The 24,765-nt window shown below is 39.7% G+C and overlaps 1 protein-coding gene across 6 annotated transcripts in view; it reads left to right on the top strand.

The window, feature by feature from the left end:
• Window positions 1–24,765, top strand: part of znf592 (zinc finger protein 592) — a 200,761-nt gene that overhangs the window by 43,012 nt on the left and 132,984 nt on the right. For 2 of the 6 annotated variants that reach the window (XM_059946122.1, XM_059946123.1), the window contains exon 2: window positions 19,805–19,879. The exons of 3 other annotated variants lie outside the window; for them this stretch is intronic. The gene's annotated coding sequence lies outside the window, so the exon portion shown is untranslated. The remainder of the gene's footprint in view (window positions 1–19,804; window positions 19,880–24,765) is intronic. One more of the 6 variants, XM_059946124.1, reaches the window with a different exon arrangement.

Genomic DNA, 24,765 nt, shown 5'->3' with positions numbered 1-24,765 from the left:
TGATAAACTACTATTGACACCTAGTAGGTGATATATAGAGAGGGAACTTAGAGGGGGAGAAAGAAACAAAGAGACATAAAGATTGTGAAACTTGGAGAAATTGAAAATACCCAACAAGTCGAGTTGTTTCTACATATGGAGTCAGATTTTATTTTTCTCCTGCAGTTGGAAGAGAAAGTTTGTGAATCCTTTGCAATTACTTGGTTTTCTGCATTAATTACTCTGTCTTCATCTAAGTCACAATAATAAACAAACACAATCTGCCTAAACTAATAACATGCGAACAATTGTACTACTTCTGGTCTATAATGAGTACATCATTTAAAAAAAGTATGTGAATCTCTGAGGTATTTGCCTTCTACCCTGCCCTATATAAAAAAAAGACGCACAAAATCAGGTTACTCACAGAGCCTGCTCCTCTCAAGAAACATCTGTGTACGTGCGCCATGCCTCGATCAAAACAACTTTTAGAGGACCTTAGAAGAAGAATCACAGAGAAGCATGAGGCTAGAAAAGGCTGCAAAAGCATTTCTAATGACTTGAGTGTTCATCAGTCCACAATAAGAGAAATTGTCTACAAATGGAAGAAATTCAGTACTGTTACTACTCTCCCTCGGAGTAGGCATCCTACAAAGATCACACCAAGAGCATAATTTGCAATGTTGAAGGAGGAGAAAAAGAACCCAAGGGTAACAGTAAAATACCTGCAGGAATCTTTGGGACTTGGTAAAGTCTCTGTTCATGTGTTCACTATAAGAAAGACACTGAAAAAGAATGGTGTTCTTCCATGAACACCACTGTTCTCTAAGAAAAACATTGTTACATGTCTCAAGTTTGCAAAAGATTGCCTGGGATTTCCACAATGTTCTGTGGACCTGTGAGACAAAAGTTGAACTTTTTGGCAGAAATGCACACCAGAATGTTTGGAGGGAAAAGGACACTGCACACCAACATCAACACCTTATCCCAACTGAAGTATAGTAAAAGGAGCATCATGGTTCGGGACTGTTTTCTGCCTCAGGGCCTGGACAGTTTGTAATCATTGAAGGAACAATGAATTTAAAATTGTATCAAGACATTTTAGAGGATGCTGTCTGTGTAGCAGTTCATCAGCTGAAGCTTAATAAAAGTTGCAACAAGACAATGATCTGAAACGCAAGAGTAAATCAACAACAGAATGATTTAAAAAGAAGATGTGTGGTTTGGAACGGCCAAGTCAGAGTCCAGACTTCGAGCCATTTGAGATGCTGTGGCATGACCTGAAGAGCGCTGTTCATGCAAGGTATCCCAGAAATACTGACGCACTGAAACAGTCTCATATGGAGGAATGGTCTAACATTCCTCCGCACTGTTCAAGTCTGATCAGCAGTTACAGAAAACATTTGGTGGTTATTGCTGCTAAAGGAGGTTCTACCAGTTATTAAATACAAGGTTTCACATACTTTTCCTAGCCAGGACTGTGAATGATTAAGCAACATGTTCAATAAAGATATGAAAAGTATGTATATTATTAGTTTAGGCAGATTGTATTTCTCTATTATTGTGACTTGGATGAAGATCAGACCACATTTTATGGGTAATTAATGTGGAAAAGCAGGTAATTGCAAAGGGTTCACAAACTTTTCCTTGCAATTGTATGTCAGCTATTCTCCTGGTCTTCCACCCCCCACCCCCACCACAGTGTCATTCTGTAATTTAAAATTAACTTTTCTCTTTCCAATGCTGATAATGAACTGTTAATTTGTTTTTATCCCACAAACGCTGCTTCCAGCATTTTCTGCTTTTATTTCAGATTTCTAGCACCTGCAGTTTTAAAAATTTCCTTTGATTTACATAAGAATAGAAATTCCTCCCTGCAAATAGGTAATAATTGAGCTCTGGATGAGCTGATTGTATGAGGTCCTTAAAGGGGTCAGAGAAGGTTAAACTGCACTTTAGAGGTAATATCAATTGTATTCCAACTGGATTCTTAACTGCACTAAAACAGGAAATTATCTGAGGAAGTTTCTGATGACCAGGGCAACAAAAAGGGAAGTAAAATGAGTTTTGGAGCTAAATCTTTCTCTTTGAATCATGGAGATTTATATTTACTAATTAGTTTATATTATTCTTATAATTTCATATTTTGTAAAAGCAAGACAGCATGAGCTTTCCTAATATTGAAATGTTCTTATTTTTTATAACGTAAAGTTGGGATGGTTAGCAAGGAAATTATCATTTTAAACACCTAGTTTCATTTTCTTACGAAGATTTGTATTTTCATTTGATAAACCTCTTGGTCGGAGCATTGAATTCTCCATTACATAGGTAAGGTTGCCTTTAAGCTGTTTTTAAAAAAAAATACAATCAATGCTGTAAATTCAGAGGTCAAGGAAAAGATTCTGAAAGGTTTTAAATTATTACTTGTTACGATAGATTCTCATCAGGACTGTTCACGAAGACTATAATATTATATTTGACTTGCGCTCTGGTACATTTCCAAAGTTGTGTAATATATTTTAACAGGTTAATGATTTACAGGGTGTCTAATTTAAAAGGCAGAAAATGTGGGAATGACCCCTACACAAATGTAGGGTGTAACCTGGATTCTTCTAAAGAAACAAATACTCAAGCTTGGTATAAATGTAGTTTTAATTTTTGTAAATGCAGACAGCAAAATCAAAATGTTGCTAACGTAAGAATGTTACTGCATTACTCAACATATTAGGTGTATTTTTATTAATATAGTGTAATACAGAATACTTTGTTGCTGGGCACATTGGAGGACAATTGCAAACATCTCAGGTCATTTCATTTAGTGAAACCTTTCTTTTCTATTCTGCAGCAAAACCTAAGTAATTTTCCATGTGAAATCTGAAAGTCAGACTTTTGGATTCGTGAATTGAACCATTCCACACACTCCTTTCACATTCTAGAATCGACAGAGAATTCTACCCACAGGCCAAGCTTCTTTCAATGTTTTCACTTCTCGTTATGAAACTTCATGAACTCATTCTTCCTGCCCAAATTTGTACCTATGAACTGTTCTACCAGCATACTAGTTTCCATTTGTAAATAGTTCCTATTATAATATATATTTCTATTTAATTGTTGAAATTATAATCTGCTTTAATTTTACAGGCATACGTCATGAAATTTGTTGTTTTGTAGCAGCAGTACATTGCATGCATATATAGAACTATAAATTACAATAAGTGTGTATGTGTGTGTGTACAAAAATATTTAAATTAAATAGTGCAAAAACAGAGGAAAAATAAGTAGTGAGGTAATGTTAATAGGTTCTTTGGCCATTCAGAAATCTGATGATGGAGGAGGAAAAGCTGTTCTTGAATCATTAAGTGTGTGTCTTCAGGCTCCTGTACCACTTCCTTGATGGTAGCAATGAGACGAGGGCATATCTTGGGGTAATTGGGGTTCTTGATGATGGATGCTGCCTTTTTGAGGCATTGCCTTTTAAAGCTGTACTCAATACTGGGGATATGAGTGACCATGATGGAACTGGCTGAGCTTACAACTTCCTGCAGCCTTTTCCGATTCTGTGCAGAGGCCCCTCCATACAAGGTGATGATACAACCAGCTAGAAAGCCTTGCACAGTATATCTGTAGAAAATTGCAAATGTCTTTAGTGACTTAACAATTCTCCTCAAATTTCTAATGAGATATAGTCACCGTCATGCCCTCTTTGTAATTGCTTCAATATTTTGGGCCCAGGATAAATTCTAAGACATGTTGACTAGCAGGGAGGTGCCATACGATTACAGCTCATGGGTATCAGAGTGTGGAGTTCAGTTCCAGTGCCATCTATAATGAGTCTCTACATGATACCTTTGGAATACATGGGTTTTCCTCCCACAGTCCAAAGTAGTACTGAGTAGGTTAATTGGTTCATGATTAGGTTGGGGTTAAACAGAGTTATTGGGGGTTGCTAGGGCAACATGGCTAGAATGGCCTACTCTGTGCTGAATTTCTAAATAAAAAAATAGAAAAGTAAATAAAAACGTGAATCTGCTTACTCTTTCTACTTCCCTTCAATGAGTACTGGTGTGTGCTCCCTCAACTTCCCCTTCCTGAAGTCCACAATCAATTTCTTGGACTTACTGACATTGATTGCAAGGTTGTTGCTACAACACCACAAAGCCAACTGATCTATCTCGCTCCAGTATGCCTCCTCATCAGCATCTGAAATTCTGCCATTAGTAGTTGTGCCTTCAGCAAATTTTTAGATAGTGTTTGAGCTGTGTCTAGCCACAGAGTCATTGGTGTGGAGAGAGTAGAACAGTGGGCTTAGCATGCATGCTTGGGGTGCACAGCTGTTGATTGTCGACAAGCAGATGTTATTTCCAATCTGTACAGACTGTGGTCTTCCGGTGAGGAAGTCAAGGATCAATTGCAGAGGGAGGTTCAGAGGCCCAGGTTCTGGAGTTTGTTGATTAGAACTGAGGGTATGATTGTGGTGATAGCTGAGCTGTAGTCAATAAACAGCAAACTGATGTAGGTATTACAAATGTGCAGGTGATCCAAGGTCAAGTGGAGAGCTAATAAAATTACATCCACTGTAGACCCATTGTGGCGATACACAAATTGCAACAGGTCCAGAGTTCTTTCTAGCCATGACCCATCTCTCAAAGCACTTAATATAGATATGATTGTCACTGACTCCCCCCCCCCCCCCCCCCCCCCGCACTTCTTGGGCATTGGTATGATTGTCGCCCTTTGAAAGCAGGTGGGAACCTTCAAATGTAACCGTGATAGTTTGAAGATGTCCTCTGTGCACTCCTGCCAGTTAGTTGACGCAGGTTTTCAGATGCCAGCCAGGTACACCATCAGGGCCTGACTCCTCTTGAAAGATGTTCTGATGTTGGTCTCTGAGACAGAGATCAGAGGGTCACCAGATACTGCAGGGATTTGCACAAATGCAGTTTTATTCTCCCTTTAAAAGTTTGCATAAAATGTGTTGAGCTTATCTGGGAGTGAAACATTCCAGCCATTCATGATGTTAGGTTTTGCTTCGTAGGAAGTAATGGCCTGCAAACCCTGCCAGAGCTGACAAGCGCCTGAAACAGCCTGTAACCTCAGTTGGAATTGTTTTTCATCCTTAAAGTATCCTTAGTAGGTTGTGCCTGGACTTCTTGTATACAGAGCCTTGTAAAGGTATTCAGCCCCCAACCCTTTGTTCACATAAGTGAGTATTGCAACCAGGGATTTTGATTAATTTTAACTGATCATTTTTATTTCTGAATCACATGCTCCTTTTTTCACAGTAGAGCCCAAAAAATGGTAGTTGTAAAGCATGAAAAACTGAAAAAATTCAAAAATTGAAATGTTAGCAGTTCAAAGTTATTTATTCCCCTTTGAATACTTCATTGAACAATCTCTCACTGCTATTACAGCCAGCAGCCTTTTCGATAACTTTCTATTAGCTTTTCACGATCTTGAGGTCTTGCCAAAGGTGTTTGATCAGCTTAAGACCAGGACTTCGGGCCACTCAAGGACATCAGTTTTCTTCATTTGAAGCCATTCCATGGTTGTTCTGGCAGTGTGCTTTGGTCATTGTTCTGCTGAAAGATGACCTTCCTCCCTAGCAGTTTTTTAACCAGGATCTATCTTTATTTAGTAGCATACATACTCACATAAGTGAGTATTACAACCAGGGATTTTGACCAGCTGTAACTGGACCTGCCCTTTCTGAATCCATGAATTCAGAAATTCAATCCTATCTGTTTAATGGAACCACTCCTTTCTAAATGTTTCACTATTTCTTCCTTAATGTCAGCTTCAAGCTTTTTCCCAACTATAGATGTTAAGCTAATTGGCCTACAGAAGTAGGGAACTTGTTTCCATTGGTAAGTGAGACTAGAACTAGGGGACATTTTCTCAAGATTTAGGGGAGAAGATTTAGGACAGAGCTAAGGAGAAATTGTTTTTCCCAGAGAGTGGTGAATCTGTGGAATTCTCTGCCCAGGGAAGCAGTTGAGGCTTCTTCACTAAATATATTTAAGATACAGTTAGATAGATTTTTAAACAGTAGGGGAATTAAGGGTTATGGGGAAAAGGCAGGTGGATGGAGCTGAGTTTACGAACAGATCAGCCATGATCTTATTGAATGACGGGGCCGGTTCGATGGGCTGGATGGCCTACTCCTGCTCCTGTTTCTTAAGTTCACTCCTGCTCCGACAGTCATGGACTTCTGGCACACTACTAGTGTCTTCCATAGTAAAGACTGATGAAAAGTACCCATTAAGCTGATCTGTCATTTCTTTGTTCCCCATTACTGCCTCACCAGTTTCATTTTCCAGTTGTCCAATATCAACTCTCACCTCCCTTTTATTCTTTATATAACTGAAAAAATTAGAATCCTGCTTTATATTATTAGCTAGTTTGCCCTCATATTTCATCTTCTCCCTTCTTATAGCTTTTTTAGTTGCCTTTTGTTGGATTTTAAAAGCTTCATGATCATCCAACTTCCCACTCACTTTTGCTATCTTATATGCCCTTTCCTTGGCTTTTATGCAATCTTTAACTTCCCTTGTCAGCCCTGGTTGCCTACCCTTGCCATTTGAGAACAACTTCAGAGGGACATGTCTATCCTGTGAGCCATTCCCAGAAACTTCATCCATCTCTGCTGAACCGTCATACCCCACCAGTATCCTCCAATCCACCTAGGCAAGCTCCTCTTTCATGCCTCTGTAATTCCCTTTATTCCATTACGATGGTGATAAATGTCACCTGTGCTTCTCCCTCTCAACTTGAAGCTGCTCACCCTTCCACTGACTGACCCCAAAAGAGGGCTGGTATGTGTTTTCCTGTGTTCCCTTTCCTGACATCCACACTAAATTCCTTAGTATTTCTGATATTGTTGTTACAATGCCACTCCCCACCCAATCTATCTCACTCCTGTACACTGCCTCATCACCATCTGAGATCTTGCCAGCAACAGTGGGTGTCATCAGCGAATTTATCAATGTCTTTTGAGTTCTGCCTAGCCACACAGTCATGACAATAGAGTAGAACAGTGGGGTAAATATCCTTGAGGTGTGTCTACATTGATTGTCAGCGGAGATGTTTCAAAGGTACATTTAATGTCAGAGAAATGTATGCAATATACATCCTGAAATGCTTTTACTTGGCAACCATCCACAAAACAGAGGAGTGCCCCAAAGAATGAATGACAGTTAAATATTAGAACCCCAAAGTCCCCGCCATCTCCTTTCTCTCCCACGCATAAGCGGCAGCAAACAACAATTCCCTCTCCCCCAATAGCAAAAAAACATCAACAGTCACCACCAAGAACTCGAGCATGAGCAAAACAACAGTAAAGACAAGACTTGCAGTACCCCAAAGACTATATTGTTCACCTGGCATTCAACATACCACAGGTGCCCTCTCTCCCTAATAAGGGAGAAAGAAGTGTCTCTGTTTCACAGCGAGAGGGTAGAGATAACAAACAACTTGCTGGTTTACGCTGTTAAAAGTCCATTATGTCACATTTTTTTAGCTCTGTGCCCAAAGATCTCAGGTCTCTGGCCACACAGCCATAGATCTCCAATTCCCCTGATGTCACACAGATCTCCTGCCATGATACTGACCTTTGATCCGCCTGTCTCTCGAGCCCCGAGATCATAGGCCGCCAAAGGCGAGTTGAGCTCTTAGGTTGAGCCCTTGGCATGCCAAACAACGACCGGTTGTGAAACCCCGAGAGCAGGTTCCATTTCCGCTAAGAACCATAGTCAGCGTGTAACTCTGGGTCATGGTCTTCAAAAGAAGCCTGAAAGGGAAAAATAAGGATATTAAAGATTGAAATAGAACTGTTTCCGAAAATGCATGCAAAGGAGTCGCTATTTGGCACCATCATCACTTTGCTCCACCCTTCGATGGTTATCACAAATCTACATTGACTGTTGTCCCCCAATGAGGAAGTTAAGGGTACAGTTGCAGAAGGAAATGCATGGGACCAGATTTTGTAGCTTGTTCAGTACAGAGGGGGTGATGTTGTTGATAAACAGCAGCTTGACATATGTTTTGCTACTGTCCAGTTGGTCCAAAGCAGAATGGATATCCAGTGAGATTGTCTGCTGTGGACTTGTGATGGTAGGCAAATTGCAGATTGTCCAGGTTCCAGAATTCTAATTCTAGCCACTCAAAGCACTCCATCATAGTAGCTGTGAATGGTACTAGGCATTGGTTGCTCAGACAGCTGACCCTGCTTTTCTCAGGTACTGGTATGATTGGTGCCCTTTTGAAGCGTACTTCCAACTGTGCAGTGAGAGATTGACTGTGAACAGTACCACCATTTCATTCGCACAGAAAGGATTTTTCCTACCCAACCCAGTACTTCAATGTCCAGTAGCAAAAGGAGCTTAGACCTTGGTCCTTCCCTACCAAGTCTTTATGTTGGTTACATTAAGCTTCAATGCATCCCTTAGCACATTCTTTTATGCTAGATGGCAACACTGTCTTATGGACATCTTGTTGTGCAAGAAGACCAAAGAGATTTTTATCACCAAGTTGCTGATCTTCCAGCAGCAGTTGATGGAGAAGAATGAAGAACTTAAGATTTCTGAAGCCTTGTGGCTATTTCCTGGGCAAGTTGTACCTTTTTACAAATCAGAAAAGTTATACCCAAACAGAACTGGACAATTATGCTCATTGAGAAGTTTGCGAGCTAGTTAAGCTAGTTTGGCAGTGGGATGGGAATGAAAGGAAATGTATGAAGAAAAGAAATAAAAGATGAGAGACGTTGGAAAAGTAGAAAGCAAAGCAAGTAATCAGTGAGCAAAGTCAGGAAGTAAATGGCTTCGGAATACAAAGAAAAAAAGGTGAAAAATTAGGCAGTATATTTAAATATATTCACCATTCCATAGAAGTAGATGAATTATTGGTACACAGAATGTAAATACGAGTGATCTGATTGGCATTAAGGAGCATGGCTGCTTGGTGACTAAAGATAGGTGCTGAATGTTAAGAGCATGCAAAATTTAGGGAATGATTGGCAAAGGAGAAAACAAAGTCAGATAACAGTAATAAGGAACACACACAAAATGCTGGTGGAACGCAGCAGGCCAGGCAGCATCTATAGGGATCAGCACTGTTGACGTTTTGGGCCGAGACCCTTTATCAGGACCAACTGAAAGGAAGGATAATAAGAGATTTGAAAGTTGGGGGGGGGGGGAATGCGAAATGATAGGAGAAGACCGGAGGGGGTGGGATGAAGCTGAGAGCCAGAAAGGTGATTGGCAAAAGGGATACAGAGCTAGAGAAGGGAAAACATAATGGGACGGGAGGCCCAGGGAGAAAGAAAGGGGAAGGGGAGCACTAGAGGGAGATGGAGAACAGGCAGAGTGATGGGCAGAGAGAAAAAGAAAAAAGGGGGGGGAAGCATATATCACGGATGGGGTAAGAAGGGGCATTAGCGGAAGTTAGAGAAGCCAGTGTTCATGCCATCAGGTTAGAGGCTACCCTGCCGGTATATAAGGTGTTGTTCCTCCAACCTGAGTGTGGCTTCATCTTGACAGTAGAGGAGGCAATGGATAGACATATGGGAATGGAACGTGGAATTAAAATGTGTGGCCACTGGGAGATCCTGCTTTCTCTGGTGGACAGAGTGTAGGCATTCAGTGAAACGGTCTCCCAGTCTGCATCGGGTCTCACCAATATATAAAAGCCCACACTGGGAGCACCGGACGCAGTATACCATACCAGCTGGTTCACAGGTGAAGTGTCGCCTCACCTAGAAGGACTGGGGCCCTGAATGGTGGTGAGGGAGGAAGTGTAAGGGCAGGTGTAACAGTAATAAGGAATAAATTGTTATAGCGGTGCCAAATGGTCTAAACTTGACAGAAATAGAGCTGTTGATAATTTGCCAAATAGAGTTTAGCCAGCATTATGTCGATTCCAGGTAACAGAAATTCAGCTTAAGTAATTCACAAATCACTCCCAAAAGAATTGAGATACCGTAATGAATAAGAAAATTGCTCTCACAGAATTTAAGGGGATAAAAATAAAATTAATACAATGCAAAAGGAAGTTTTTGTCAAAGGCCTGTATTAAAAATTGCAATGTGGCTGGTTTCTGGGACCACACCCTTCTATGTTGTGGGAGTGTCTTATAGTTCTGCTCCTCCCCAGCTTGCAAACACCTGACTTGTGTACAGTCCAAGCATTTGAGAGGCCAGGATAGCTTTGCTGGTGCTGGAGGAGTCTTCTGTCATGTGGGAACTCAGCTCCAAGCTGCATTTCCAGCTTGAAAACTATTCACATTAACAGTAATAAGATGAAGTAAAAATTTGTGGAATGTATACACTTTGGTTTTCTCCCTTCACATGTTGTAGAACTAGCAAATCAAAACCTTATTTTAGGTTGAGCTAAGTTCACTGATGGTTGATTGTGAGGCTTTTAGGAAAGTGTGGTGAAAAGATGATACACTTTGTATTGTATTTTATGTAGTTTAATCCAAAACTGAGATCTGTAATATAAATAAAGGGAAGTATGATGTCATAAGTGATGAGTTGGTTATGAAGCTACTTTAGAAAGTATGATGTTGGCTGGCCAAGTATAGCAGCTGACCTAAACAAAAGAGAGCATTTCAAAACTAGCAGATGAGAACTATGAAATTGACAGAGGAATATTAAATAGGAGAGTAAGCTGTTGAAAACCATGAAAGCAGACCACAAGAGTTTATATAGGTGTAAATATAGATGAGGAAAGATCACCAAGGACATCATCAAAGCAATATAGTAAAAACTACCAAGAATGCCAGAGAACCAAAATAATTAATGTAATTATGTTTTATATTAAAAAGCCAAGTGTCAGAGAAATTGGTGATATTGATAGTCAATATATTCAAGCACTCAGTGATATTCAGCTCACAATTTTGAAAGAGGCATATTGCTTTTCTGTTACAGATGCAGTTTCTAGAATGATAATCACTTAGAGCATAGCAAATGTGATTTCATTATTAAAGAAAGGAGCAAAAAAGCATGGATTTACCAAACTATTAATATAATGGTTTTCATTCTAAAAAAATTTAACTACAGGAATCTTGTGAGACTAGAGTTACAGTGGAGTTTCGGTATACTTAAAAGCAGACTTGACACAGGAAGTTAAAAAAGAACATGCAGAGAACTGGTTCCTGGGATAGCATACTTATAAGAGATTGAATAAGCCAGGCCTGTTTTCCAGCAATATACACAAAATGTTGGAGGAATTCACAGGTCAGGCAGCATTTATAGAGGGAAATGAATAGTCAGTGTTTCAGGCCAAGGCCCTTCATCTGTACTCTAAAATTTACTGAGTAAGGATTTTACTGAGTAGGAGGGATTTTACCCTGATGACTAAATTCTTCTTTGGGTATATACCACTGGATTAGACATGCCCAAGTGTCATCCCTTTTTTTTAAATTAGTTTTTTTTATACATTTTACAAATTAAAAAACCCCAAATCACAATGAGGGACATTAATACAGTGCAAAATTAAGCATATGATACAAAGAAAGAGAATTTTTAAAAAAAGCACCTAAATTGAAGACAAGTAAACTTAGTATCCTCCCCAAGCCCCACAACACGATATGGAGAATATAAATCAGGACAATCAAACTCCCAGACTGTGAATACACTTAGCAACAGAGGATAATAATGCCTACTACCAGAAAAAAAAGGGAGCTGAAAGCAAGGGACCGAAAAGAAAAAAACCCTAGTCAAGAGGAAGGTTATGAAAGTACTTGATAAAAGGACCCCAGACCTTATGGAACTTTAGGTCCGAATTAAGAACTGAATAATGAATTTTTTCAAGGTCCAAGCAGGCCATAATGTCGTTAAGCCATTGAGCTTGAGTGGGCGGGGCAACATCTCTCCATCTAAGGAGAATCAAGCGTCTAGCCAGGAGAGAGGCAAAGGATAATATTCGGCATTTGGTCGGACTCAGACGTAAATCTATCTCGTCCCAGAAACCGAACAAAGCAATTAAAGGGTTTGGTTCTTGGTGCTGATTCAGAATATACAATAACGTAGTGAAGACATCTTTCCAAAATTTCTCCAAGCTAGGACAGAACCAGTACATATGAATGAGAGAGGCCTCGCCCCTCTTGCATTTATCACAGAGCAGACTAATGTCAGGGTAGAATCGGGATAGTTTAGATTTAGACATATGGGCTCTATGAACAATCTTAAACTGTAAAAGGCAATGGCGAGCACAAAGAGAGGTTGAATTAACCGATTTGAGAATCGAGTCCCAGCTCTCATCAGATAAGGAGGTATTTAGATCCTGCTCCCATGCCATTTTAATTTTATCCACAGGGGCCCGTTGTAAGGCTGCTAATTTATCTCGAATAATTGATATTAATCCTTTACCTAGTGGATTAATGGAAAGAAATAAGTCCATAGCATTTTTCGCAGGCATTTCAGGAAAGTTAGGAATTAAAGGAGCAATAAGCTGTCTAATTTGGAGATATCTTAAAAAAATGAGCATTGGGCAAATTGAACTTAACAGAGAGCTGCTGAAAAGAAGCGAAGCAATTATCAATGAAAAGATCTTCAAAATGTCTAATGCCCTTCCTATACCAAACATGGAATGCTGAATCGTACGTAGTAAGTAAAAAAAAAGATGATTATGTACGACAGGGCTGGAAATGGAAAAACCATGGAAACCATAGCATTTCCTAAACTGAGCCCATATATGCAAAGTGTGTCTAACAAGAGGATTAGCTATTAATTCTGACAGACTGCTAGGGAGTGCAGAGCCAAGAAGTGCAGAGATAGATAATTCTTTAGTGGCGCTCCACTCCATTGCCACCCAATTAGGGCACTCGGGTTGGCCATGGAAGAAAGACCAAAAGGTAGCACAACGTATATTAGCTGCCCAATAATATAAACGAAAGTTAGGTAAAGCCATGCCACCCTCTTTTTTAGATTTTTGGAGATGGATTTTATTAATTCTAGAGTGCTTATTCTTCCACAGATATGACAAAATAATAGAGTCTAAGGAATCAAAAAAAGATTTAGGAATAAAAATTGGGATAGATTGAAATAAGTATAAAAATTTGGGGAGAACATACATTTTAACAACATTAATACAACCTACCAAAGACATAGATAGAGGTGACCATTGTACCAGACTCTTTTAGAGTATATGAAAGATTGGCAAAGTTTTCACGAAAGAGATCTTTAAACTTCCTTGTGACTGTAATTCCAAGATAAGTAAATTGATTATGGACTACTTTAAAAAGGAGATCACAAAATGTTAATTCTTGTGCTTCTTTATTAATTGGGAAAAGTTCACTCTTATGTAAATTAAATTTATAGCCAGAGATCTGGCTAAACTGGTCAAGAAGTGAAAACGTTGGAGGTAAGGATGTAGACGGATTTGAGAGAAAGAGTAATAAGTCATCAGCATAAAGAGAAACTTTATGCTCAACAACCCCTCTCCAAATCCCGGTCAATTCAGGACAATTTCAAAATGCTATCGCCAAAGGTTCTATAGCCAAATCAAAGAGAAAGGGACTTAAGGGGCATCCCTGGGTGCCACGTTTGAGATTAAATACCTGGGATTTCTGAAAATTAGTTAAAACAGAAGCAGTAAGGCACAGGTACAGCAATTTGATCCAAGAGATGAAACTTTGACCGAGGTCAAATTTTTTAAGACTGCAAAAAGGTAGTTCCACTCTATACAATCAAATGCTTTCTCCGCATCAAGGGAAATAACACATTCAGGAATCCCAGTTGGAGGTGAGTATAAGATATTAAATAAATGCCGAATGTTTAAAAAAAAGGGAGACAGTTTTTAATAAAACCTGATTGGTCATCAGAGATAATGGAGGGAATAACGATTTCTAATCTATGAGCCAAAACTTTAGCTAAGATTTTTACATCAACATTGAGCAAAGAAATCGGCCTATACGAGGAACACTCTGTTGGGTCTTTGCCCTTTTTTAATAGAAGAATAATAGATGCCTCATTGAAAGAGGGTGGCAATTTGCCGTAATTAAACGAGTCAGATAATACTGAAAGTAACTGAGGAGAAAGAAGTGAAGAGAATGATTTATAAAATTCTACCGGGAACCCATCAGGTCCAGGAGATTTCCCTGAGGACAGTGCAGAAATTGCAAAAGATATTTCTTCTGATGATATAGGCGCATTAAGTTTGGCTTTAAAATCAGATGAAAGTGAAGGAATATTCAGATTCTTTAAAAATTGATCAGCAGAGATGTTGTTATTCAAAGATTCAGAGGAATAAAGCCGAGAATAAAAATTTTTAAATGTGTCATTAATTTCTAAATGATCCGATGTAAAGTCTCCATTCTCCTTCCAGATCTTTGTAATATGTTGTTTGGCTTTGGAACACCTCAGCTGATTGGCTAGAAATTTACCAGACTTATCCCCATGAATGTAAAAGCGACTCTTGCTTTCAAGAAGTTGACGTTCGACAGGTTGAGTAGACAGAAGATTAAATTTAGTTTGGAGTTCAACACGCTTCTTGTATAGTTCAGGGTTCTTAGTTTGAGCATATAGTTGATCCAATTCTTTAATCTGGTTAATGAGGTCTAATCGATCTGCACAGGATCTTCTGTTGAAATTTGCTGTGTAAGAGATTATTTGACCCCTCAAATATGCATTCATGGCATCCCAGACAATCTGGGATGACACTTCAGGTGATGTATTAGTGTTAAAATAAAAGGTTATCTGATCCTTAATAAATTTTTAAAAATCATCATCCGATAATAAAGTTGAATCAAACCGCCAGTGTTTATTCCTCTGAGGGAGACCAGGAAAGTTCAGAGAGAGAGTAATTGGGGCATGGTCAGAAATCAGTATACTCTGATAGTCACAAGAGTAGGCAAATGGAATAAGTTGGTTATCGAGTAAGAAATAGTCAATTCTAGTGAAGGTATGGTGAACATGTGAAAAAAAAGAATAATCTCTCTCAGTAGGATGAAGGAAACGCCATATATCAGAGATACCAGAATTAGAGAGAAACAATTGGATAGCTAAGGCAGATTTAGTAGGTGATCTGGTAACAGAGGACGATCGATCCAGATTAGGATCTAACCAACAGTTGAAGTCACCACCCAGTATAAGCGAGTATGAGTTTAAGACTGGTAGTGAGGGAAAAAAAACATTCAAAAAAGTTTACATCATCAAAGTTGGGGGCATACAGGTTTGCTAGTACAACTTTAGTGTTATATAGTTTACCAGAAACAATAATAAAACGGCCATTTGTATCAGATGTTTTATTATGGAGTTCAAAAGGAATATTTGAGTTAATAAGAATGGAGACTTCCCTAGCTTTAGCGGGAAAGGATGAATGAAAATGCTGACCCGCCCACTTTGACAGAATCCGGGAGTTATCAAAACAACGAATATGAGGTTCTTGAAGGAAAGCAATGTCAGCTTTGAGTTGTTTAATATGTGAGAATACCTTCCTCCTTTTAACAGGGTGATTCAATCCCTTTACATTCCAGCTCATGAATTTAAGTGCACTAGCCATTATCAGTTACTAGTGCATAAAAGGCAGCAGGCATATAAAAAGTTAAGCAATACAATAGCAGTCTGGGAGCAGAAATGTAAACATAGATTCATGGAATCAAAACATAAACATGTCCTGAGCAATAAAGAAAAACAATAAATACAGTGAGTGATGTTGGAACTGGAAAATCCACCCCAGCCACACAACCCAAAACTAGACGGCTACCAAAAAAATTAACCCAAATATAACTTCCAGATCTGTGGCATTAACAGCAGTTCCATATGAATGCTATAGCAAATAGTAACTAGTTTATGCACTAGAAAACATAACTACAAATTGGAACATCTTCTGCAGAAATATAAAACTTAATACAGAGAAAATCGGAAGAAAACCAAAACTAACCTACCCGCGAAAAATTATGGAAGAATAAAGAAAGAGAAAGGGAAAAAAAAGGGAGGAAGGGGAAAATTATAGATTCAAGAAGAGTACTTATCAACCATTTACAGAGAGGAAAAAAAATCAAAGATTTAAAAAAAGGTGAAAAAAATAATAAATAAAAAAATAAAAAATATTCAGCAGTTAAACTGTTAACCAACAAACAGGGAGGCCTTCAATAAAGACTTCAAACCTCCAAAACAAGTTAGAGTCAATTGTAGAACTCTCTAGATAAAGTTATACAAGAATAAAATAGATTACACAAGTACTATTTAAACGTCCATAGGGAAACATTAAGCACAGGATGTCTATTTAAAAAAGACACACCAAATCCAGGGAGAGATTGTCAACGGCCCTTAGAGTTTCAATAAATAATGTCTGAGTGATTCAAGTAAAGTCTGAGTCCAGAAAAAGTAATTTTACTACGAGAAGTACTTATCCACCATTTTAGGAGGTCCGATCGGGTTCCGAAGATGGCTGGATAGCCAGAAGACTTGCAACAAATGCCTCAGCCTCCTTCACTGACTTAAACCACTTATACTTTCCAGTATTAAGCGTGATTCGTAAATCAGCAGGAGTGCGAAGAGAGGGTTTAAAACTACGATCAAAAAGCCTTTCATTATGCCTTTAAACTCAGCGCGCCTCTTTAAGATCTGGGGTGCAAAATCTTCCACAAAGCGAATGATTGTATTTTGGAAAATAAAAGTACCTCTGCGACATGCCTCCATAATCAGACGGTGTTTTACCTGGTATTAATGAAAGCACAAAATTACCGGTCGCGGGCGGGAGCCCGGAATTCCGGGGGGAACGTAGACCCTGTGTGCCCTTTTGAGCTCAGGCGGGTTCGGAAGCAAATCTTTCCCGAATATCTCACAGAGAAACTCAGTGAAAAACTTCATGGTTGATCCCTGTTCGGTGGCCTCTGGCAACCCAAGAATTCGAAGGTTACAACGTCTGCTGTGGTTTTCGAGATCCACCATTTTGGAAAGGAGTTTGTTACATTTCCCCTCTAGGCTGGAACAGAGAGTGTCCAAGTATCGAACACGACTTTCTAAATCTTCAGAAGTTGAATCAATGCGAGATAAGTGTTCAGCATGTTCGTCCACTCTATCGTTGATCCGATCCAGTTTGGCTTCCAGCTGTTTGAAAGCGGTTCTAAATTCCTTTAAAATATCATCTTGGTGTTGTTCCAGCGCAGCAAGGGTTTCAGCCGACAGAGCCAGAACTTCCTCTCTCCCAGATTTAGAACTCTTGCTAGACATTGTAAGGTAGATGTGTTCACAGGCAAGTAAAAGAAACCAAATAAAGTTCCTAACTAAGGTTTAAAAAATGGAGACATTTAGTGCAAAGATAGCAAAAATAATGGAACAAAAGTTCGGAGCAGCTAAGCAATCGCCATCTTACTGGAAGTCTCCCCAAGCGTCATCCCTGATGAAGATGGCAGAATTTTTCATCAAAATGTCAGTTAAAATCGATGGCTGTACTTGGCTGGAAGCCCAAGGTGAGTTTATTCGTTACTTATGCTGGGAAAGCACCAGATCCAGTTTTCCCCTGGTTTAGGTCCCAAAGCAGGGTTCACAGCATCAGAGTAAAGAGTGACACAGATGAGATCATTTATTGAAAGGGTGATATCTATCCCTGAGAATCTCAATCCTTGAGGGTTATGGAGTTTCAGTCATTGAATTCATTCAAAATGGGGATCAATAGATTCCTGCAGACAATGTATACCACAAATGTTAGAGTCTGGAGCAAAATCAAATCAAACTGCTTGAGGAACTCTGCATGTTAAGCAGTATCTGTGGAATCAAAAGGATATTTTGCGCTTTTGTTTGAGACCCTGCATCAGGACTGAGTGTTGAGGGGAGATGGCCAGTGTAACAGGGAGTGATGGTCTGGCAGGAAATAGATGGAGCCCAGTGACGAGGGCGATGATGGACAGCTGGAGTCGGGGGGGGGAGGGGTGGAGTCAGGAGATGGTGGTTGGTGGTTTATAGGTAAGAAAGACAAGAAAGGAAAAAGGGTAGCAGAGACCCAGGTGGGGGAAGAGGATAGCAGACATAAAGGCAGAGGTTATCAGGTAGATGCTGGAATCTGGTAAGAAAGTGATAAGTAGAACTGCGTGAGGGAAGGAAGCATGGGGAATAAACCAAAGCAGTTTTGGGAAGGGACAACCAAGAGGTAAAGTGTGTGAGTGATCGGCAGGAGGAACCAGGTGACAGAGTTGAATGAAACAGGGTGGTGGTGATGGGAGTGACAGTGGTGGGGCTAACCAGAAGAAAAGAAAGCAGCACAGAGAGTGAATTTGAAAATTCAATGCTCATACCTTTTGGTTGTAAACTGCAGCTCACTTAGTGTAGCTTCACATTGGTAGTGGACAACTTATGTGCTGACAATCATGGTATGGGAAGGGGTGTTGAAATGGCAAGCAACTGTGAAGTCATGATGATCACTGAAGACGGAGATGGCTGTCCTTAAAACAGTCACCTACTATGCTGATGTAGAGGAAGCCACATTGAGTGTCTCAAACGCTGTAGATAAGGTTGTAGGAAGCACATAAGAATTCTTGTTTTATCTGGGGGAAAAAAGCTGTTTGGATCCCTAGTGGTGGTGATGGACTATTACTGCTTCTTGTCCTTGCATAGGCTGTACAAGTGGTAACCTTTAAGCAGCTTAAGTGGTTTTAACAAGGAATAAGCAGGAACTTTAATGTGGGTTCATGAACTCTGAAGATGTTAAACTCAGTCACCTTAGTAAGTTATTGAATCTCATGAGCTATGTATTACATATTGGGACACATCTTTCACGTTTATGTGTTGAAGTGATCAGTGGAAGGGCAACGTCTGTTGATATTTCTAAAACTGCTGATAATAGTCCTTTCTAACAGAGATTGGGAAGCTTGTATGGCAGTCTAGGCAACTTGCAAAGTTCAGCATATTAACCACTGCTTTTTGCCATATGATGGTCAGTATCCTTTCCCTCCATGGAGTACTGCATTGAAGGCTTCAAATATAAAAAAAATGTGATCTTGAATGTGTAATTGGAGGGATCTTGAAATAATTGTTTCTATATACAGTACTGTGCAAAGGTCTTAGGCACATTTTACAGAGCTGAAACTAACTTCCTCTGTCCACAGATGTTACCTGACTGGCTAAATACTGTATAGTGCTGTGCAAGTGTACTTGTATAGAGCTAGGGTGTGTAAGATTTTTGCCCTGTACTGTAGTAATTTTATGTATTGCACTGTAGTGTTGCAAAAAAATCATGATATATGTAAGTGATGACAAACCTGGTTCTGATATGGGTCTCTATTATGGACTGAGAGTGAGAAAGGGGCAGGGAGAGGGGAATCATGGTTGGGAAAGGTGGCGGGGGTGGAGAGGGGAGGAGAGGGAGTGGGAAGCACCAGAGAGACATCCTGTAATGATTAATAAACCAGTTGCTTGGAATCAAATAACCTTGCCTGGTGTCTCAGGACTGGGTGTGTTTGCACCCATGCCATTCCCCCGCCCTGGCACTGCTCTGGAACCTGTCCCACAGCCCTCCCACAGAGCTTCACCCTCACCATTCCCAACACCCTTTGCTCCCACTTGATTTACAAACTCACTCTCTGCTCCATGTTGACAAATACAGTACTGTACAAAAGTTTTGTAAATGATATATCTAGCAGTCCAGTTGATGTTGGTTGCAGCAGAAATTAGTCTTTCATGATGTAGAAGGTGGGGGCAAAGAACTGTTAAAGACTGAATTATAAAGTGTAACTGGAGGTTTAGGTTTGACGTGAACAGAATATATATCCTTTGTTTCATGACTTGGATATTCTGCAAATGGCATCATTTGGCCCAAGTTAAAATATAGAGATTTTAGAACAAGAAAGCATGGTTTTCCTCTCAACTCTCTCTCTCTCTCTCTCTTAGCTCCAAATATTGGCCTTTTACGTAAGTGTTCTGGAGTTTTAATTTACCTTGGAGAGATCTTCCTAACGTCGATGGGTGAGGATGCAAATGAAACAGTTTACATTATAATTTGTATTGTTCCTATCCACGCGGTAACAGCTTAAAGCCATTCTTGTAATAGATCAAATTAATAACTTTTTGTTGACTGCAAGGTAAGATGACTATATGAACAGTTTTGCTTTCTAATCAAATCGCTCAAACAGTTGATTCAACATTAATTCAGGGCATCTTTGGCTGGCAAATCCTTGTATATAAGTAACTGAATTCCATCTGCAGCTGGTACATACCTCCTATTTCCTAAGGCTGCAGTTAATCTTTCTCAATTTAATTAATTCAGGCTTGTTCCCTGGGGAAGTAAATGTGCACTCCATGGAGAACAAGAAGGAATTCTCCATGTGGATTTGCCAGTAATTTGTTTTTGCCACAGTAAAAATAAAATTAATGTTTTGCATCAGTCACCTGTCCAACCAATGGTATTGTTAGGTTTTATCGTTATTTTGTAAGGAGAAATTTAATAAAAAATTCTAATGATGCATGTCAATACTGTGATTTTTTTTTAAAAAATAGAAAATGCTGGAAATACTCATCAGGTTGAGCAGCATCTGTTTGGGGGTTGGGGTGGGAAAAGAATAAAACAAGTGTAGCATTTTAGATCAGAGATCCTTTACCAGAATGGGATTTGAAGCTATATCCTGATGCTGTGTTGATGCCTTGAATATCAAAAGGTAATGGCTGTTTGCAGGTCTCCTTTTATGGATTGCTGGTATCTGAAATGTTTATCTGTCCTTCTAAGAAATATGGGAAACAAATATTGTATTAATCAGATTACATTGTGTTATTGTTTGCACTGATTTGAAGGAGATAAAGACAAACGTTATATAACATTCAGCTTATTGTGCAACGTAGTCTGAGTCAGTAGATTGTGAGTTCATGAATTATTGCAGACACTTAAGCCTGTCATTGAAGTTGATGTTTCATTTCAGTGTTAAAGATAATGTTATATTGATAGAATCACTTTTTACAATGGGATGTTTAAACCAAGGCTCTTCCACCTGTTTTTATGTCACTCCTGGAAGAGAATTTTTGTTGTGTGGTTACTCATTCTGGTATATTGTTAAAGACTGCCAGCTCCTGCCAGGGGTCTCATTTGACCTGGCAGCCAGCCTTGTATAATAAGTGTGTTTTCTGTGACTACTGTTGGCTACAAAATATTCACATCTGCTACTGGCTGTCAAAGATATAAATGTCCCTTTCTCGCATTTATTTGTTTGGCGTTTCCTTCTCTGTATTTACTTTCTTAAAATGAATATTGTGTTTATTTACTCTGTTTCTTGCTCACACGCACAGGGTAAGAGCTAGCTGACAATCAATACGTTGCTGGTTTGAAGTGGGGTACGAGAAGAGAGAAATTGTATTTTGGTCTTCAGTCTAGGAAGAAATGAGGGATTGCTTAGTATCTAAATTTAGTATAGATTTGGCATAGTAGGAATTATTTAACTTTTTCTGTCTGGTTCTGTATATCCAAATTTACAAGGATTGACATCCCAAGACAATGGGTGGGGATAAATTTGTGATTTAAAGCATTTAGCTGAAACAATAAAGTTAAGTTTGATACACTGGGAAAGGGTTTAATTACAGTGTAATTCTCAAATTAACATGTAAATCCTACAGCCTTGCAAGATTTTGTGACTATTGCCTGCTTGAGTTTAATTGGAATTTTACTGGATGTCCATAATTAAATGATTCAAATTTCATAGGACTAAGAATAAAATATGTACCATGCTTCTTTAATTTGAGTGTCGCTGGCAAGGCGAATTTTTATTGCTCAACCTAGAAGGTGATGGTGCTATCTGTTGCCTTCCCTGACAAGGAATCCCAGGCACCTACCACAGTGCTTTCAAAACTAAAGATTTGCTTTGCATATCACCTATTAAACTGTATCTTTTCATCTTTTAGCTAATGCCTTCTAGTATTTTATATATCCACCTTGCAAAGAAGGCAGAATGAAAATGTGCATTATAGCAGAAGTACTTATTCTTGTGCATTTGGCCTTGAAAATACAACACCTTGCACATATCCAGATTGAATTCCAAATTTCCAACTAATATGTATTCTGAAGTATCATTTTCCAGACTTCTTTATCCAGAACTTCACTAATATTTGTGTTGTCTGCAAACATACTTATCAGTCCTCTTTTTTTGTTTAGATAATTTATGTATGTGACAGAGACCCGAACACACATCCTTGCAGAACAACATTGGTTGTGGACCTCTTTTCAGAGAAACACTCCTCCACTATTATCTTCTGCCTTCTATGATGACCCCCTCTTTCCCCTCCCTCTGTCCCTCACCACCCCACTGCACAAAGCCACTTTGGTTTTTCCTAATGACTCCATGCTTCTTCAAATGTGATTAACTTCTTTGTCTAAGAATCTTCTTGAGTAATTCTGCACCTCTGGTATAAGCATCAAGTTGGATAAGTCACTGGGTCCAGAAGAGATGTACCCCAGGCTAATGTGGGAATTGAGGGAGGAGATTGTGAACCTCTGGCGATGATCTTTGCATCATCAATGGGGACAGGAGAGATTCTGGAGGATTGGAGGTTGCAGATGTTGTTCCCTTATTCAAGAAAGGGAGTGGAAATACCCCAGGAAATTATAGACCAGTCAGTCTTTCTTCAGTGGTTAGTAAGTTGATGGACAAGATCCTGAGAGGGAGGATTTATGAACATATGAAGAGGCTTAATATGATTAGGAATAGTCGATGTGGCTTTGTCAAAGGCAGGTCGTGCCTTACGAGCCTGATTAAATTTTTTGAGGATGTGATTAAAAACGTTGATGAAGATAGATGAATAGATGTCGTGTATATGGATTTCAGCAAGGCATTTGATAAGGTACCCCATGCAAGGCATACTGAGAAAGTGAGGAGGCATGGGATCCAAGAGGACCTTGCTTTGTGGATCCAGAACTGGCTTGCCCACAGAAGGCAAAGAGTGGTTGTAGACAGGTCATACTCTGCTTGGAGGTGGGTGACCAGTGGTTTGCCTCAGGAATCTGTTCTGGGACCCCTTCTCTTCATGGTTTTTATAAATGACCTGGATGAGGAAGTGGAGAGATGGGTTAGTAAATTTACTGATGTCACAAAGGTCGGGGGTGTTGTGGATAGTGTGGAGAGCTGTCAGAGGTTACAGCAGGACATTGATAGGATGTAAAATTGGGCTGAGAAGTGCCAGGTGAAGTTCAACCCAGATAAGTGTGAGGTGGTTCATTTTGGTAAGTCAAATATGATGGCAGAACATAGTACTAATGGTAAGACTCTTGGTAGTGTGGAGGATCAGAGGGATCTTGGGGTCCGAGTTCATAGGACACTCAAAGCTGCTGCGCAGGTTGACTGTGTGGTTAAGAAGGCAAATGGTGCATTGGCCTTCATTAACCGTGGGATTGAGTTTAAAAGCTGAGAGGCAATGGTACATTTTGTGTTAGGACCCTGGTCAGACCCCACTTGGAATACTGTGCTCAGTTCTGGTCACTTCACTATAGGAAGGATGTGGAAACTTTAGAAAGGGTGCAGAGGAGATTTACAAGGATGTTGCCTGGATTGGGGAGCATGCCCTATGAAAATACATCATCGAGTGAACTTGGCCTTTTCTCCTTGGAGCAACAGATGATGAGAGGTAATATGATAGAAGTATATAAGATAATGAGAGGCATTGATTGTGTGGATAGTCTGAGGCTTTTTCCGAGGGCTGAAATGGCTAACATGAGAGGACACAATTTTAAGGTGCTTGGAAGTAGTTACAGAGGAGATGTCAGGTAAGTTTTTTACGCAGAGGGTGGTGAGTGCGTGCGATGGGCTGCCAGTGACAGTGGTGGAGGCGGATAAAATAGGATCTTTTAAGAGTCTCCTTGATAGGTACATGGAGCTTAGAGAAGTAGAGGGCTATGGGTAACCGTAGGTAAAGTCAGCCATCCTTATCCGCGGGTTCTGCATGCATGGATTCAGCCAACCGCGGATCGGGAAAATCTGAAAGTTCTCTCTCCAGCACTTGTTGTTTGAGCATGTACAAACTTATTTTTCTTGTCATTATTCCCTAAACAATGCAGTATAACAACTATTTACATAGCATTTACTTTGTATTAGGTATTATAAGTAAATCACATCAGGTACATCCAATATTATTTAGTGTCAGTTAGTCAAATGTTTGTCTTAGTGTGTGGTATGTATTTTACCTTTCTATGCATATAAAACACTTAAGAAACGTATGTATTTCAATAATTAAACCACTGTGTTGCTTAGTAATAATTGTAGCTTTCATTGGGGCAGGGCCTTTCACGTGCTCCATTATTCTCACTTTATCCTTTAAAATTGTTCTAAGCGCTGACCAACTGTAGCCTAACACTTTTCCAATGACCGATGACTTTTCACCTCTTTCTGATCGCTTTATTATTTCTACTTTATTTTCAATCATGATCGTTTTCCGTCAATGGAACAGAAACACTGTGGATTCAGCAGCAGCCGCAGGTGGCGGGTGGCGGGTCCCGAGCTCCACCAGGTCCTGAAGTCCTCCGCACTGAGACAGGTTAAATAAGGGACTTGAAAATCCATGTTTTTTTGGTATCCACGGTGGGGGTGGGGGTGGGGTCCTGGAACCAATCCCCTGCAGATAAGGAGGGCCATCTGTAATTTCTAAGGTAAGTATATGTTCGGCATAGCATCATGAGCCAGAGGGCCTGTATTGTGCTGTAGATTTTCTATATTTCTACTTGGTTCTTAAATGTTACAGTTAAATCAGTATCCATCATTTCCACTGGCAGCTCATTCCACACTCTCACCATCCTCTGAAAGCTCCCCATCAAATTCCCCTTGAATATTTCACCTTCCACCCTTAAGCTATGACCTCAACTTCTAGTCTCACCCAACGGA

Source organism: Hypanus sabinus, chromosome 21 (genome assembly GCF_030144855.1).
Source record: "Hypanus sabinus isolate sHypSab1 chromosome 21, sHypSab1.hap1, whole genome shotgun sequence".
NCBI classification, from domain to species: Eukaryota; Metazoa; Chordata; class Chondrichthyes; order Myliobatiformes; family Dasyatidae; genus Hypanus; species Hypanus sabinus.
This window is presented reverse-complemented; position numbering and strand designations above follow the sequence as displayed.